General features: G+C 58.5%; 1 protein-coding gene across 2 annotated transcripts in view; it reads left to right on the top strand.

The window, feature by feature from the left end:
• The first annotated feature begins 1076 nt into the window (after positions 1-1076).
• OSBPL5 (oxysterol binding protein like 5) overlaps positions 1077-16093 on the top strand; it is a 74097-nt gene continuing 59080 nt past the window's right edge. Inside the window, exon 1 of one of the 2 annotated variants that reach the window (XM_054439515.2) lies at positions 1077-1235. The gene's annotated coding sequence lies outside the window, so the exon portion shown is untranslated. The remainder of the gene's footprint in view (positions 1236-16093) is intronic. The other variant, XM_054439516.2, reaches the window with a different exon arrangement.

Below are 16093 nucleotides of genomic sequence, written 5' to 3'. Positions count from 1 at the left end.
CGGGAAGGGGTCTGGCTTGTGGGCAGAGCACCTGCACGCTGTGCCGCTCCCCCTTCAGGTGCTGGAAGGAGCCTTCCTGGGCTGCTCGCCCTCTGCAGCCCTGCTGGGAGGTCTTGCAGATGCCCATGATAGCCAGGCTTATGGCCTCCCGAATGCACCTGCAGCGTGAAACCGTGGAAACACACCTGTCAGTGGCAGTTCTGCCTGGGGAGGAGCCCGGGGTTCTCTGCGGAGGGTCAGTTCTGTCCCTTTTAAGGTTCTGCGTGGAAAAGGCTCCACGCCCTCTTGGGGTCTACCTACATCTGGGGATGCCAGAGCCCAGCTCCCAGTTTTTCTGGTCATTTGGGGACATACCATAGGAAGGACCTGCAGTGCACCTCAGGCTTGGACACTACGGATGCAAACGCCCTGGAGCCAACCCTGGGCTCACACCCAATTTAGGGTCTACAGGCAGGGAGCCAGGGGACAGGGGAGGACTTCTCAGCTCCCATGGGGATGCTGTTTAGGGGAATTAGAATGTCTTTTATATACAAGAGAACTGAGGGGTCTAAAAAGGTCTCTGGGGGGTAGAAGAAGGTGAGGAGAAAACACAGGAAGAAATGCACATGAGGGTAGGTTCTTGTCAAAAGAGTCCTGAGAAGACGTACAGTTAGAAACAGAGTGTGACTGAGGGTCCTTCTTAGCACATAAGGGGCAGGGACAATGGGCTCAGATGTCTGGGGCTCCTCTTGTGTTCTGATGGCTCCTGAGACGGGGAGAAACGGCGACAGTTTCTTGGGTTCAGGAAGGGAGAGGAGGCGCCTCGCACCCTGGCTAGGGTGGGCTGGGGGCCTGCACCCCTAAGTTGGAGAACCCCACGAAGCTGACCCCACTCACCACTGCCCACCTCGCCAAGCCTCCTGGCCATTTTCAGCGGAGTGTCCCGACCTCTGGCCGCCCGGGTGAATGCGAGCCCCGGAGTGCGCGCGGGGGGTTAGGGGGTGAGGAGAAGCGGCAGCCGGTGGGGGGGCCCCCTGGGTGCCCGCTCCGCGCGGCGATTCGGCCCGGGTTTTGCGGCCGCCGCGCCTCCTCCTCCCGCCTCCGGGCTCCCTGGGCCTCCTCCCTCCGCCGCGCCCTCGCTCCGCCTCGCGCGGGGGGACCATCTGCTGGCATTTCCTGCAGCCAGGCCCGCGCCGCCAGCGGAGACCCCGCGCGCCCGGCCGGCCCGGAGCACCGAGCTCGCGGCACGGTAGGAGGTAGGAGCGCGGCGGCCCGGGGGGCGGCGGGGGACGGCGGGGGGATGGCGGGCTGGGAAGGATCCGGAGGGCCCCGCCGGGCAGGGCCGGAGCGAACCGAGGGCCGCGGGGGGCCGGCCGAAGGGATCCAGGAGCTCGCGCCGCAGCCCTGCGGACCCTGGCAGTAGCCAGTGCGGGAAGCCACGCCGGGGCGGGTCGCGCGCGGGGGAGCCGGGGAGCGGGGGAGCCTGGGGGAGCCCCGGGCCAGGGCGGGTCGGCGCCTGGCGGGTTGGGGCGGGTGGGGCCCGCGAGTGGGAAGCGGCGCGCCCAGCTCGGCTCCCCACTTGGTGGGGCTTAAAGGAGCCAGGACCGCCAGGGAGGGTGGCTGGGTCTGACCACCACAGACCCTGGCCAGTCTGGGGGTCTGTGTCCCCAGCTCGGCCGACGCGGGCTCCAAGGAGCCAGGTCTTGATGGGTCTGCATGGGGTCTGGGATCTGAGTCTGGCGTCCCAGCTGCGGGCTTGGGAGGACTGCTGTGTCTGAGTCCGCAGAGTCAGGGGGCTGCCTGGATTACAGGCTAGGGAAGGACCCTTGCCCACAGCCCCCATCTCTGGGGCACTGACCCCCTGAAGATATGGAGCCTCAGGGATTGTTGAGGTGCCTGAGTCCTCAAGAGGGTCTTGTGCACTTGAAGATTCCTCCCGGGGATTGGGGTGCGGGAGGGTGGGGCGGGCGGGAAGGAGGCTGGAGTCTGCAGCCCCCCGGGCAACAGGCCCGTCCTGGGCTTCCCAGGCACCGCCGCCAACCCCCACCCACACCGCTGGGCTGCCTCCTATCAGAAGCCAACTGGAGTTAGGGTTTGGGGTGACTCCTGGGGGTATGGAGGGGTCACAGGGTGGGCTTACCTGCCCCTCCCTCATCCCTGGGCTGAGCCCATTGCCCCTCCCTCATCCTTGGGCTGAGCGGGTCTGCCCTGCCGAAGCGGCTGGGTGGATTTCCTCTTTTGCCATTTCGCAACTTGCTCCCCTCTGTGTGTCTGCCCCAGTCTCTTCAAGGTGCCTTTTACAGGCAGACTTCTGTAAGGGTCCCACCCCATCTGATACAGCCTCCCAAAGCCTGGGGAAGTGGGCCGGCCTTTGGGATCCTAGGTAGATGCTCTTGGGTCTGCCTGCACCAGGGCTGATCCAGATCCCAGACTGAACAGAAACCCTGCTCCCCACCCCCAAGAGTAAGGCTCCTCCGCACGTTTTTATCCCACCTCCTTGGTACACAGGGCCTTGCTGTTCCTTGAACCTGCCAGGTTGAGTGGGGGCTTTGCAGGCATCGGGCATGTTTGGGGCAACCTGGGGTGGCATCATGTGCCCGGCTGCTCCCTTCAGGTCTCAAGCTCCAGAACTGCAGATCCTATTGTCTGCCTGCACGCGTGTGGGGCTGGCCTGGGGTGCCAGGAGGCAGGCACGGTGTGTGTCTGTCTTGCCAGGCTGTGTTTAGGAAAGGTGACACAGCAGATGGGCCAGATGAGGAGCCTCTGACCTGCAGTCCTGGGCCTGGTCTCAGAGAGGCTGCCCTGCAGATGTCGAACCCCGGGCAGCCATCCTGCAGGCCCAGTGGAGGCTCCTTTCTGGGTCCAGACTGGGCCATGAATAGGCCATGTTCTTCAAAGAACTGCTTTCAGCTCTTTACAGAATACGAATGCAAGACCCCCCGCCCCGCCCCCACCCAGGATTGTATTTACTATGCTGAGAATGCCTGGTATCAGTTTCTCTCCTGAAATCCTGGCCCCGCTCTGAGCGCTGATAGTAATCTGACATGTAACGCTTGGGGGAGGGAGAAACACTCTGTGACAAGCCGGCGGGTGGAAGGGCTGTGTGTGTCTCTGACAGCTGTGTTTTGGGGACTGGTGCTCTCTGCTGATTCTGTGGTTAAGCCTGCACACGTTTGCACACACACAGTCACCGCGTGCAGGTGGAGAACTTACCCAAGATGACAGAAGGTGCATCCCGCCCCCATTCCCATTTATTGTTCAAGGGACAGGTGAATCTGAGTCGTGACCGCAGCTGAGAAATGTTGTGGACCCAGCTCAGGGTTCTCCCGGAGAGGCCTGGGGAGCTGGAAGCTCTGACCTCCGGGACAGGGGGTTGTAGAGGGGCCGAGGTCCAGGGGTGCACAGTGCCAAAAGGATCCCGGTCATTTTGATAGGAAGGGAGCTGTCGGGGAGGGAGCCGTTAGGTGCAGCTCCCCTTGCGGAGTCCAAGGGCTAGGTGGGTAGAAGTGCCCACCGCTTGCAGGTTGGCAGGGGAGCCCAGGGAGTGCACCAGTGTGCTGGGGAGTAGATGTTGGGTGGTGCAAGTGAGGGCCACTGGCCTCCCGACAGGGATAGGCATGCTGCCCTGGATGTCCTCATGCTGCTTGTGACCGGCACAAAGGAAAAGAATATTGTTCTCGATGCCAGCTTTGCTTGAAGACTTACCGAGCCTGCAGCTTGAGGAGGCAACTGACAGCCTGAGGATGGGGCTCCTGGGCTGGCCAAGATTTTTAAAGGTTTTGGGGCCTTGGTGGCTGGGTCTTGGCCACGGCTGGGTAACCTTTCCGGTGGAGACGTATAGGCAGATAGTGAAGCTGCTCCGCAGAGTGGTAGGGTTGGCGGTCGAGTACAAAGGACTTGGACTAAGGACCACGTTGTTCTCTTAGCATCACAGTTGTTCTGAGCCAGGGCCTCTGGGATCATGTCCACGAGGGTGTGAGGTTGCCTTGTGCTAGCATCTACACGCGGAGTGGGCACCAGCTGTGTCCTCAGGACCAGGGCTTGAGGTGGGAGATGGGGAGGGGGTGGGACATGAGCCTTGTTGGCTGGCTTAGAGGGATCCAGAATTCCTAGAGGGCCTTTGTTGCAAATCTCAGAGCCACCCAGGCAGGCTGAGAGCAAATGCTTTGCTCGGCCTCCCAGCCCACCTCACATCCGGCTGCTCCCTCCAGGGCTGGCCTCCACCCCCCTCCTGGCCCTACCAGCTCTTGCCTGGAGCTCCACATCAGCTAACTAGTAGGCTCTCCTTTCATGGCCTTCCTAGCCCTTCTCCAGCCAGCAGCCAGCATGGTGTTTAAAAAGATAAACCACTTCATGTATTTTGCCCACTTAGAGCCCTTTGAGATTTGCCATGGGTCTCAGTAAGTCCTGACACCTTTCCAGACCCCACAGGCCCTAGACGCCCCTCCACTCCGCCTCCCTTGCCCTGTCCTCCTCTCCCCTCCCCTCCCCTCCCTCTCCCCTCCCTCTCCCCTCCCTCTGCCCTCCCTCTCCCCTCCCTCTCCCCTCCCTCTGCCCTCCCTCTGCCCTCCCTCTCCCCTCTCTCTCCCCTCCTTGCTCACAGGAGTCTGGCCTCAGCCCCAGCTTCTTACTCCAGGGCGTTTGCACTGACTGTGCCTCTGCTTTCGGCCCCTCCTTGGATCTGCATTTGGTGGGCTCCATCTAATTCAGGTCCCAGCTCGGATGCTGCCTCTCTGAGAGAGTCTCTGTTCCTGACCCGTTACCCATTCCAAAGCAGCTCTCAGCTCTGTGTTTTGTTTTCTCTTTATTTATACTGAAATGATCATGTTTGTTTAATTGAATGGCTTCCTATGGAAAAAGCGATTGGGCCAAGCCAGGTTCATGGTGGGTGCCGCTGGTGTGCGGCATCTGTCCCCAAGCACGGTTGCCTGCAAGTCTGCTCCTGGCTCTCTTCCCAGACTGGCACACAGTAGGTGCTCTACAGTTAAGTGAGGCACATGTGGAAAGCCATCATACTGTCTCATCCCAGGGAGGTCAGTAGATTGAGACTGGCTGCCCCCATCTAGCAAGTCCCACCCACCATGTCCTGGTTTCACCAGCATCGGCTGGTGTGGGACGTGACCAGCTCATTTCCTCCACGCTCTAGGATGGGAAGGACAAGAGTGCGTGACTCTTCCCAGAGTCCCATCATCTCTGATTTAGGAATGGAGCCCTTAGGGTGTCTCACGTCCTCAGGATGCCTAATATTGTGTTTGGTGAATGTAGATGGACTTAACTGGCCCATGGATCCCCTCTGACCCTGCTGACACTAAGACAAGGATGAAGGGGAAAGTGGAGGCTCAACAACTGAACGGTATTCCTTCTAAATATGTACATTCTTAGGGAGTTTAAGTGGAAAATAGGGAGGAGATTTGAAGGATACCCCACCTCAGCAGGCAGCTGGTCAGGCTGCCCGTTGTGACCAACCTGGGGTCGCCTTCCCTTCATCCAAGGCCAGGGGAGATGGCAAACCTGCAGTAAGCCGTGCCGTACCTGGCAGAGCAGAAGTACCACCCCAGCTTGGAGACATAATGCCCCTGACTGCTGGTCACGGATGGCCCCTTGGGAAGTGCCCTGTGCTTCTGAGCAAGGAGGGAACGGGCCTCCAGGCGCTCGGGGACAGCACAGAGGGCGCTCTGTCGCCCGTGCCTTTGTCCCTTCTCTCGCTGGCCCATTCTCAGCTGCTTACTCGCGGGGAAGGGCCTTCCTCCGCCAGGGGAGGGAGCGCTCAGTAGCCCGGCGTTGCGGAGGGATTGATGTGCTATTGGGGTGAATACGGCGCTCGATGTGGGGGTGGGGGCGGGGGGGGTGTCATTTAAAGGGAACTTTGGGGATAGTCAGCAGAGGAAGGCGTAGTGTTGGGGCGGAGCATCCGCATCTCCGCGCCCCTTTCCTGGCAGCCAGCGGGATTTCTCATGACCAGCTATTGCGGCGAATAAGACAGAGTCAACTAAAGGGCGCGCCGCTGTGGGTCCCATTCGCTGGGCTGCGGCTCCAGGCAACGGCATTTTTTTTATGCCCGCCTATTAGGGTGAATGCGACGCGGGGAGTGTGGGTCGCTTAAAGGGCCGGGACTCTGGCAGCAGTGCGTCCTGCCCATGCCCGCCTATTGCGGTGAATACGGAGCAGCAGTCGGATCGCTTAAAGGGTCCAGGCGTCCTGCTTGCTGGACTGTGCTGCTTTGGGGAAGCTCCTGGTCCTGGGCGGGAGGGGAGCACTTTAGGGAGGCTCCCTACATTGGCCAGAGGGAGAGGAGCCCCGACGCTGGCCCGTGGGGCAGGAACGCTAGATGCCCTCCTTACAGGATAAACCTCACCCCCACCCCACCCCACCCCCTGCTGCCTTAGGAGGTCACCCAAATTTAGCAAAATTCAAGCCAGAGCCAGCAGGCACCAGGGTGGGGCATGTGAACCTGTTCTGGAGGGCTGGCGGGGCCAGGGCAGGGAGGCGGCTGGGCCTAAGAGATTGATGGTGGTGATGGTGGCAGGCACCGCCTCGGATCTGATCAGAAGGCCTAGCCGAGGAAGACGCAGCCGGAATTCTTCACCCCAGGTGCCAGGGTCAGCAGAGTTTATTTGCCTCCTAAACCTTGGTTACCCCATCTGTAAAGTGATGCTCATGGCTGGCCCATGAGAAGTCCCGAGATGGTCTTTGTACACAGCGCTGGGTGAGCATCAGCCACTGTGCGGGTGACTGGCATGACTCCCTACCCCACCCCTATGGGCTGCCAGTCAAAGGTTTCCACCCTTCAGCCACCATCTCCCTGGCTCAGATAGTCCTGGGCCACCCCACCCAGCCGTGGCCCTGGCCCTCCCCAGGTGGACCCTGTCTCTGCTGGCAGACCCTCCACCTCTCTAGCCGTCTCCTCTGCTCCTGAACTTGGCATTGGTCCCAGGCTGCCCTAAGCTGTCTCAGGGGACTGTTGACCTGTGAAGGGGCAGCGAGTCCATGGGAAGAAGTTGGACTGGGCTCTTTGAGGCTGCTGTCCTCACCTGTAGAGCAGGGACCATAGTACATGGTGTCCCTGAGTGCAGTGGATCCAGTTAGCGGCCTGGCACAGGGCCAGGGAGAACTGGAATGCCTTAGTGTCTGGCCCGCACACTCCCTACCAGCGAGCACTTTGTGGGTTAGGTACCAGGCCTCGTTACCCTGAGGCTGGGGTGCTGTGGACGGGGTGCTGGGACTTAGCATTAATGCTCAAAGACAAGCTACAGAGGTAGTGAGATCCCCCAGCCCCAGGGACACCTGAGAGTTCTACCTCTTCCCCGCGCCCACCTCGAGAACATACCTGTCTCCTGGGCAAAAACCGACCCTCATGTTTTATTCTCTGTGGCCTCAGGGTGCGTGCACACTCTCACCTGTGCCCTCACCCTGCTGTCCCTTGTGTTCAGAGGGTGGCTGGCCCGAGGGCTCACAGTATCTAACAGGCTCCCCTCTGAGACGGAGGAAATGGGGCCCCAAGAATGGCAGGGTCGTGGTGCTGCTCCTCGCTGGGCTTCAGTTTCTCCATCTTTAAGGCACCCCCATCCCTGACATTTGCCCACAACCCCCACACCTGCGGGGCTAAGGCTCCTGCACACGGGCAACACTCTGGCAGGAACCGAGAAGGGAACTTGGACATCCAGAGCTCCCGCTTCACTCCCGAGGCCCCAGCTTCTCCAAGGGCTTCTGTCCATCTGCTTCTGCTCCTTGAGCTGTTTTATATCTTGAGGATGCACCCCAGGTTTTATGCAGAAAGAAGCGTCCACTAATTTTCAAAGGTTTGAGACTGAGTGATTGGAAATCTTTCTCGTCCTTCCTCCCTCCCTCTCTCCTGCACCAGTGTGTGCAGCCCAGAAGAGGTCTCATGTGTCACCGATGCTCCATGAGTCTAGCTTCTGCAAGTGGGGTGTCCCCGTGGCTGGTCCTGGGGCGGTGGACTGGCCTGATGCTGCCGAGGACGCCCCACTTTCCCACAAAGCTCCACCCTGCTGTCTTGCACATCCTGGGGCCAGAACAGGAAGAGCGCTCTGCAGATCAGAAAAGCAGGTGCCAGTGTGGGCACCAAGAGCCGTTTGTGCTTTGTAGGAGCGCGTGCTCCCACATGGCACCCTCTGATCTCCTTGGGGCAGAGGAAAAGAGCAGCCAGCTTTGAAGGGAACCCTCGCCCACTCCAGCGCCCATGCTGGGTTTCCACTTTGGGCCCAGCTCCCGCAGGAGAGCACAGATCTCTCTCGCTCCGAGACCTAGATTCTGCCTCAGAACGGCACAGCTGTCCCCAAAGGGCAGGCCGGGGCAGGCCGCTTGGCCACAGGAGGCTGGGAGAGTTTGGAGCATGAAGAACACCTAGAAATGTCAGGATGTGGGCCCCGTCTGGAAACCTGAGGCTGAGGCCGCTTCAGGACAGGGCCTGGTTATTTGTCCCATTACAGTGCCACAGTGGGCCATCCTCCCCAGCCCGGCAGCCAAGCTCCCACATAGGCTCCCAGAGAGAGGGGGACAGAGGTGCTCTCTGTTGGTGACTGGCACTCAAGGGTGCTTGGCCCCAGTGTGCTGCTGAACACACATGGCTGCCGTGGTCGAGGCCATCAGGAATCCCCACCCTCGTCCCTGCACCAAGTGCAGCTATGTGGCTCTTTCCTGCCCAGACCCTCCCTGCTGGCAGGTGCCCACCAATGGCCAGAAGAACCTTCCGGCTGCTGCAAGCCCAGCAGGCTGGGCCAGTTTCTCCCTCATCTGATTGTTGTGAGCAGAGGAGAACGAGTTACTCAGTTTCCAGCCAGCCGGGGGCGGGGCCGCCTTCATCTCTGCTCCGTGGGCTGCTGGGTGCTCACACTTTAAAGTGATGTGGGTGGCAGGAAGTGGCCTTGTGGTGCCCACCTGCTGAGCACAGGGCTGGCCTGTGGAGCCACCCCAGCCATGGAGCCAAGCTGGCTGGGGCTCTCCTGCCCCTCTCTGTCTTGGCACGGGCCCTTCTGAGGCCTGCAAAGCCTGCCTCCATCGGGGCACTGCCTCAGTACCAGTGGAACATCAGACATCTAGGCTAGCTAGCTTGGTGCCCAGGCCCCCTCTTGGCCTCCCCGGGTCTCCTGGGGACGTCACCTTCTCCTGGAACCCTGTCTCATCAGGGTGACCTCTCGTAAGTCCAGCCTCATTCCTTATCTGCTCTTTCCCATCCTTTTACGGGTCAGGGTCTCTCTGCTGCTGGCCCTGACTCCCTTAGATCTGGGCCCCGCAAGGCCCACTTTTTCCCACATGCTCGGGAAGCGCCGCTTGCTTTCCCCCCTCATGGGCCGTGAGTCTGCTCCCATGTGTTTGGCCTGGGTGTTTTGCACAGAGGCACGCGGCTCTCTGATTGTTAATGCGTGAAGCCAGGTGCCCTGGGCCGTAAGCACCGCCCTGTAAAGGCGTCCTTCACATTCTGACCTGTGCGAGCTGGAAGCTTGCTGCCCTTGGGGCCCCGAGGAGTGACCCGTCTGACCTTGTGGACGGGGCGCGGTGCTTGAAGCGTGGGCTTAGCGGTTGGCAAAGCAGTTGGGAATCCCCACCCTGTGGGGCCATGGGCAAGTCCTAAAGCCCCAGGCCTTAGTTTCCTCGTCTGTGAAATGGGCCACTGCGGGGCCAGCCTCCTGGAGGTGCCTCGGGACGTGGTGGGAGCATGAGCCAGCTCACCGTGGGTGCCAGCTCTTGGCCTGTATGGAAGTGGCACGGGCTCTCAGAGCAGGGAAGGGCCACCTCCTATCATGCCTATCATTAATGAAAACTTTCATGCATAGTGAATAATTGTGGAAGATCTAAACACAGGAAACATGCAGAATAACAGAACCAACGCCAGCGTCGTCAAGGTCCTGGCACCTGGCTGTATTTGCTTTAGGCATCTTTCAGCAGCTACAAGTTGCGTGTAGGGAGGGCCCCAGAGCTCGCTTCTTTCCCCAGAGCCGCCATCCTGGGTTTCCAGGCTCACACTCCCAGGCGGGTTTTGGGCTTTACTATATATGGATGGATCCATAAACACACGCAGACAGATGTCACGTGACCACTGACGTTCCGCTCACATCCTTCTTTCTGATCATTTTAGAGTCTCAGAGAAGTCGCAAAAACAGTAGTTGATCGCCCTCTGCAACCTCTTCTTGTCTGTGTGGTTCTGTATTCCTTGTACATTTTCCTTGCTTTATGTACATAAATCACATGGATTTCCATCCTTCAGAAGGACATTCTGGTAGTTCCATTCCATCCCTGGAGCAAGGTCTGCATTCCGGTTTCCTTGGGCACCGCCGAGGGCACTCTCCCGGCGGGCTGACCTGGGGTGGGGTCAGCAGCCCAGCGAGATGTGGCCTGGTCCCTCCTGTGCTCAGTGCTGACTTCCCTTCCCTTCCCCCTTGTCCCAGAGGGAATCATCCCTACCTCTACCCTTACTCTGCCTCAGCATAGGGCTGTGGGAGGAATCCTGGCTCCCAGGGAACACACCATACAAAGATGTTTGCCAGGGCCCCCCAGGGGCCTCTCAGTGACCAACACATTTTGTTAATTAAAACCAGAAACACAGGCTTGAGCCTGAGACTGAGGGCCCAGGAAGGGCGGGGTCTGGCCGAGGTTCTGCAGGTCTGCTCACAGCCCGTTCCAGCACAGCAACCCCTTGCTGAAACCACACGTGTGTGGCCTTGCCAAAGATGGGGAGACAGGGCTTGGGAATACCAGTCAAGCCCCAGACCCGTGGCATCTCCACAAAGCTGGGTTAAATGGAAGTGAACTGTCGGCATAGTGGCAGCTGCCCTGGCCGTCCGGCCGCGTCGGACATGAGTGGCAGAGCTGGGGTGAGTGGCAAAGCTGGGGTAAGTGGCAGAGCTGGGGTGAGTGAGTGGCAGAGCTGGGATGAGTGAGTGGCAGACCTGGGATGAGTGAGTGGCAGATCTGGGGTGAGTGGCAGAGCTGGGGTGAGTGAGTGGCAGACCTGGGGTAAGTGGCAGACCTGGGGTGAGTGGCAGAGCTGGGGTGAGTGGCAGAGCTGGGGCACCCATCTCCCCTCGGTGCTTGGGATCACGCCAGGTCACCAGCTGGGAAGTGGCCCAGGCAGGATTTGAGCCCAAGTCTGTCAGGCTGTGCCGGGCATTATTCCTGGAGAGGGGCCCTGTAGCACCTCCGGATGTGGCCAGGGAGAAATCCCCTCTTCCCAAGGAAGCTGGTGCTGTAGCCCAACTGTCCTAGGAAGGCCCTCCTGGGCGGGTGTGTGAGTTTGCTGGGGTTTCCACCACTAAGCAGCCCAGACGTTGATTCTCTCAGTTCTGGAGGCCGGAGTCCAAGATCAAGGCCTTGCAGGGCTGGTTTCTCCTGAGGCCTCGCTCCTTGTCATGCAGACAACCACCTTCTCCCTGTGTCCTTGCAGGGTCATCCCTCTGTGTGCCTGTGTCCTCATCTCCTCTTTTTATAAGGACACCAGTGAGATTGGATTAGGCCCCACCCTAATGACCTGTTTTAATTTAATGGGCTATTATTATTATTATTGTTATTATTATACTTTAAGTTCTAGAGTACATGTGCACAACGTGCAGGTTTGTTACATATGTATACATGTGCCACGTTGGTGTGCTGCACCCATTAACTCGTCATTTACATTAGGTATATAGGGGGCTCTTTAAAGACCCCATCTCCAAATACAGCCACTTTCTCAGGTCCTAGGGGCTGAGACATCAACACGTGGATCGTGGGGACACAATTTAGCCCATAACCGTGGGTAGTGGAGCAGTCAGACTAACCCCAGGGTCCCCGCACTGCCGGGCGTCTCGTCAGTGGGTTCTGTTTTTATCCCCTGTGAGGACTCAGCGTTCCCCGGGAGTTAGATTTTGATGTGATCAGAGCCTTCGGCACCCATGAGTGTGTGCAGTGTTCTCAGGTTTCACCTGCTTCAATCTTGACGGTTTTGTGCCCTCCCAAGAGCCTTGGCTTATCAGCTGGAACCTGGGCAAGCTGTAGAGACCCCCGCTTGGTGAATGAAGCATCAGCAGGAGCATGCTCACCCTTCCGGGCTCACCCCTCCTGTGCCACACGCTATCAGCCGCTCTGTCCCACCAGCAGAGTGGGCGGGCAGGCCAGGGTGCCGGTGACTCGGCGTGTTTGGGGTCAGCAAGCCCTCTACGACACATCCTGCTACCTACTGGCAGGTGCTGCACGCAGGGCCATGCTCTCCAGGTCCCAGCATCCTGGGCCAGGATCTGCGGGCTGGAGTGTGTCAGCTGCCCCTTCACCTTTGCCCTCTGGCGCAGTCCAGCAAAAACCTCCTACAGTGGCCCTCTGGACACCACAATGGTCCTTTCCTCCCAGGGGGAGTGGATAAGGGGCCACACACCAGTGGTGGTTTGAATGCCGTGTGTTTCCCGGGCACAGACCTTCCTTGGGGGCTGCGGGGCTGCCCTGGGGCTCCCTGCTGTGTGCGCGGTGCTGACAGCGCTGTTGGGGAGCTGGTAACCCCGGGGCTCCCAGCTTATCTGGGCTGCACTTATATGGAGCCTCTGCTATCCAGGGCTCTGATGAGAACTCCAAATGTAGCAAAAAAGAAAATGAAAATGATAGACTTCTCCTGAGCAGCCGTAGTGGACACCCACCCATCACCCGCAGCCGGGCCTGGTGGGCCGCTCGGGAGTCGTGCCAACTTGGGGCTTTGCTTCCCGGCAGCTTGAGCCTGTAGTCAGTTTTTAAATTGAGGTTTAACGAATGACCTCAGGCAAATAACTGTCCTCCCGCCCTGTTCATTATTTTTAAACTGTGTCTGTTTTGAATGTGCAAGGAACATGCTGTTTGTCTCTGGTGGGCGCCTGTTCCTGGCTGTGGTCATTCATTATTCCTGGGCTTCAGCCCTAGCGACAGTGCTGGCGTCATCAGCCCCCGCCGCTTGCCAGAGCAGGAATAGCCCCAGGAATTTGTGACCTCAGGGAGCCACATCTTCAGGCTAGAGGGGGCTTTCCCACACAAGAGCAGCTTATCCCATGGAGGTTCAGATCTTTGAACACGTTTGCCCTGTTCCGTGCATATCCCAAAATGCATTACATGCAACCTTGAGGTCTACATGAGAAACACTGGAACCCTCTTCCTGCTGACTAGTGTCATTATAACAGCTAATTTTGATAATGATTAACATGTATTTTATGGAGGCTTTTGGAATGACTTATCTCCTTTAACCCTTGAAACAACCCTATGCCGGAAGTTCTATTATTGTCCCCATTTTACAGGTGGGGACACTGGGGCTCGGAGAGGTGAGGAAACCTGCCCAGAGTCACCCACCGCTACATGACAGGACTGGGATTGGAAGCAGCTCACCTCGTAGCTGTGAACCCCTGTCGCCTGGGGGATGTTGCACTCTGTGGGCCGTTTCTCCCTGTACCCAATGGCCCCAGACTCCTCCTCTTCTCCTTGTTGGAGGGGCTGTCAATGCTCGTTCCCACCCACTGCTGTCTAGGAAACCAGATGAGTAAGACTGTTAGAAAAGTGAGCAAACCAGGAGCGGACGGACGCGGCAGGAGGACCCGGGAAGTGCCAGCGAGGCATGAATGAGACCTGGCACGCGGTATTCCATGATGCTTGATTGGGCTGTTTAGAGGGCTCTTTACTTTTCTGTGTTCTTCATTCTTCTGTTTCTCGCTCAACATCCAGTGTTGATCACACGGTATTGACAGCCAGCAGCGTGTATCAAACACCCACTCGCACCCAGCTCTTCCTGGAGGTTTTGCAGGCACCGGCTCTGTTCACGTTTAGGTGCCCTTTCACGATAGAACCAGGCTTGGGGTGCTGCGTGCCTCACCTGAGCCCTAGCCCATCGCGCCCTGCAGGCTGCTCCTGATAATCCTGCAGGCCCCCACTGCTGTTCCACGTGGGATCCCTGGAAGGGGACCTGGTGAAAACCAAGGCCTGGTCCCTGCCCGCAGGAGAAGGGAACACAGGAGCCTCTCGGTCAGAAAGGGGCCCCACATTTTGAGCAGCTTCTGGCATTTTTAGAACAGCTTTCAGTGTGCGCAGACCACCTTGGCAATCCAATGTCACCTATACTGTTATTTAAGACCTAGATCTTTAATAAATCAACTCACTTCTTTTTGAAGTACATTTATACCTAGAAGACGTGCTAATGATTGCTGCAGTTAAAAAATCAACATCACCTGTGATAAATGGCAGGTAACTATGAAAACATGTACAATGAACACGAACCACTGACTACGTGTTAGCTTTTGTGTGCTCTGGCCACAGGGACTCACATTGCTTGCTGTGAGCTTTGCACCCAGGGCCACTCTGCCTCCCTTAAATAGAGAGATGAGCAGGGGCAGAGCCACCAAAAAGACCCATACTCTTGTCCCTTGATGTAATCAGGAGGCTGGGAAGAGAATGCAGAAGGCCTCGCTTTCTCACTGTGACCTAATGGTGAAGGCCGCCTGTACTGCTGGTGTCACCAGAAGCATCGGTGACGTGCACACTTCCGAGCTGGCTCGAGAGGCAGAGGGGGCCTTCAGTGGCCAATTCCAGGGGATTTGAGAACGGGCCCCTCTCCAGGAGCAGCCGGAGGAACAGGCAGCTGTCGGGGCTGCAAAGCCCGCCCCAGGGAGGCAGGAGAAGGTGACCCCAGTGACGGGGCCCATCCAGGTTCCCAGCACAGTGTGGCTGTGTTGCCTGGAGACCCCTTCCCACGGGGCAGACTGGCATCTGCCAAGTCACGGACCATTGTCCGAGGAGTCACCGGTTTTCTTTTTGGATTAACACCAGGACAGTGTGTTCAGCGGGGATCCCAGAGGGGTATAAGAACGGTTTTTTGTGCCGTGGGGGAAATAAAGGTACATGAGGCTTCATCTTCAACCCCTTGGCTTTTCATGGGGGAAAGGGCAGGGGTCGGTTTGGATGCGCCCCCAGCACATGGGGAGTGGTGAAGACAGCTGTGCTGGCAGGAAGCGGCCAGGTCAGGCTGATGCCAGGTCTGTCTGGTCACCTGCTGTGTGGAGCGGGGACTTTTCTGCAATTTCTTCATGCCAGTGGCAGAGGGGCTGAGGAAAAGGTGTTCACACCTTTGGCCAGGCCCTTCCCTGCTCCCAGCTCTGTACCCAGGGCATGAGTGCTCTGGGGCTGCCATAACAAATGACCACAAACTGGATGGCTTAGAACAATACAGATTCATTCACAGTGATAGAGCCCAGAAGTCTGAAATCTCAGTGCCGGCGGGGCTGCACTCTCTCTGAAGGCTCTGGGGGAGGATTCCTCCTGCCTCTTCTGGCTCCCAGGGGCTCCAGGTGTTCCTTGGCTTGTGGCTGCATCACTCCGATCTCTGCCTCTGTCTTCACAGCACGTTCTCCTCTGTCTGTGTCTCCTCCCCTGTCTTTTCACACATGGACCCCAGGCATTGGATGAGGACCGCATACAGTGACCGTCTTTCCAAGGTCAGGGTCACAGGTACTGAGGTTAGGACTTGGACACACCTTTCATGAAGACACAATTCGACCCTCCACCGCCAGGAGAGGGTGGCCACAGCGGGCAGCCTGCCGTGACTCCCGAGAAGATGGACTAGGATCGGAACCTGTAGAAACACCATGGGTGGCATTCTGGGGCATGGGGACGACATCACAGATGCAGGCGTGTGTGATCACAGTTGTGTTTAGTTCTAGGGAGCAGGGGGTTGCCGTATTTCACAGATGAGAACAGTGAGGCTTTCCAAGAAACCAGGAGCTGCCTGGGGCACCCAGGCTGTCAGCAGTGAGCTGGGAATGGAAGTTGGGTGTGACCACTGGGGAGACCCCAGGGAAGGGAAGAGTTCTGCTCCCCCCTGGAGACATGTCTGTCCAGTGAGCTCTCACGACACCACAGGCTGCTGGCCTCTGTGTCTGTTGGGTGAGACACCTTGATCCCCTGGCCTCCTGACCCCTGTCTTACCCCTGAGATGGTTCCTGTACGCTGCTGACATGGCAGCCCAGCTTCGACGGGCAGGACATGCCCACCTGGGAGCTGCTGGGCTCCTCCCTAAGGAGGAGGAGCTGCTGGGTTCCTTCCCAAGGCTGCAGCCTGGTCCCAGGTGCCCGGAAGACAACCTGGGACAGGACTGTGGTTGCATCAGACATGTTTACCTGGGAAC

The sequence above is a fragment of the Pongo pygmaeus genome, chromosome 9 (genome assembly GCF_028885625.2).
Source record: "Pongo pygmaeus isolate AG05252 chromosome 9, NHGRI_mPonPyg2-v2.0_pri, whole genome shotgun sequence".
Classification (NCBI taxonomy): Eukaryota; Metazoa; Chordata; class Mammalia; order Primates; family Hominidae; genus Pongo; species Pongo pygmaeus.
The sequence above is the reverse complement of the archived record's forward strand: the minus strand, read 5'-3'. Positions and strand labels throughout refer to the sequence as shown.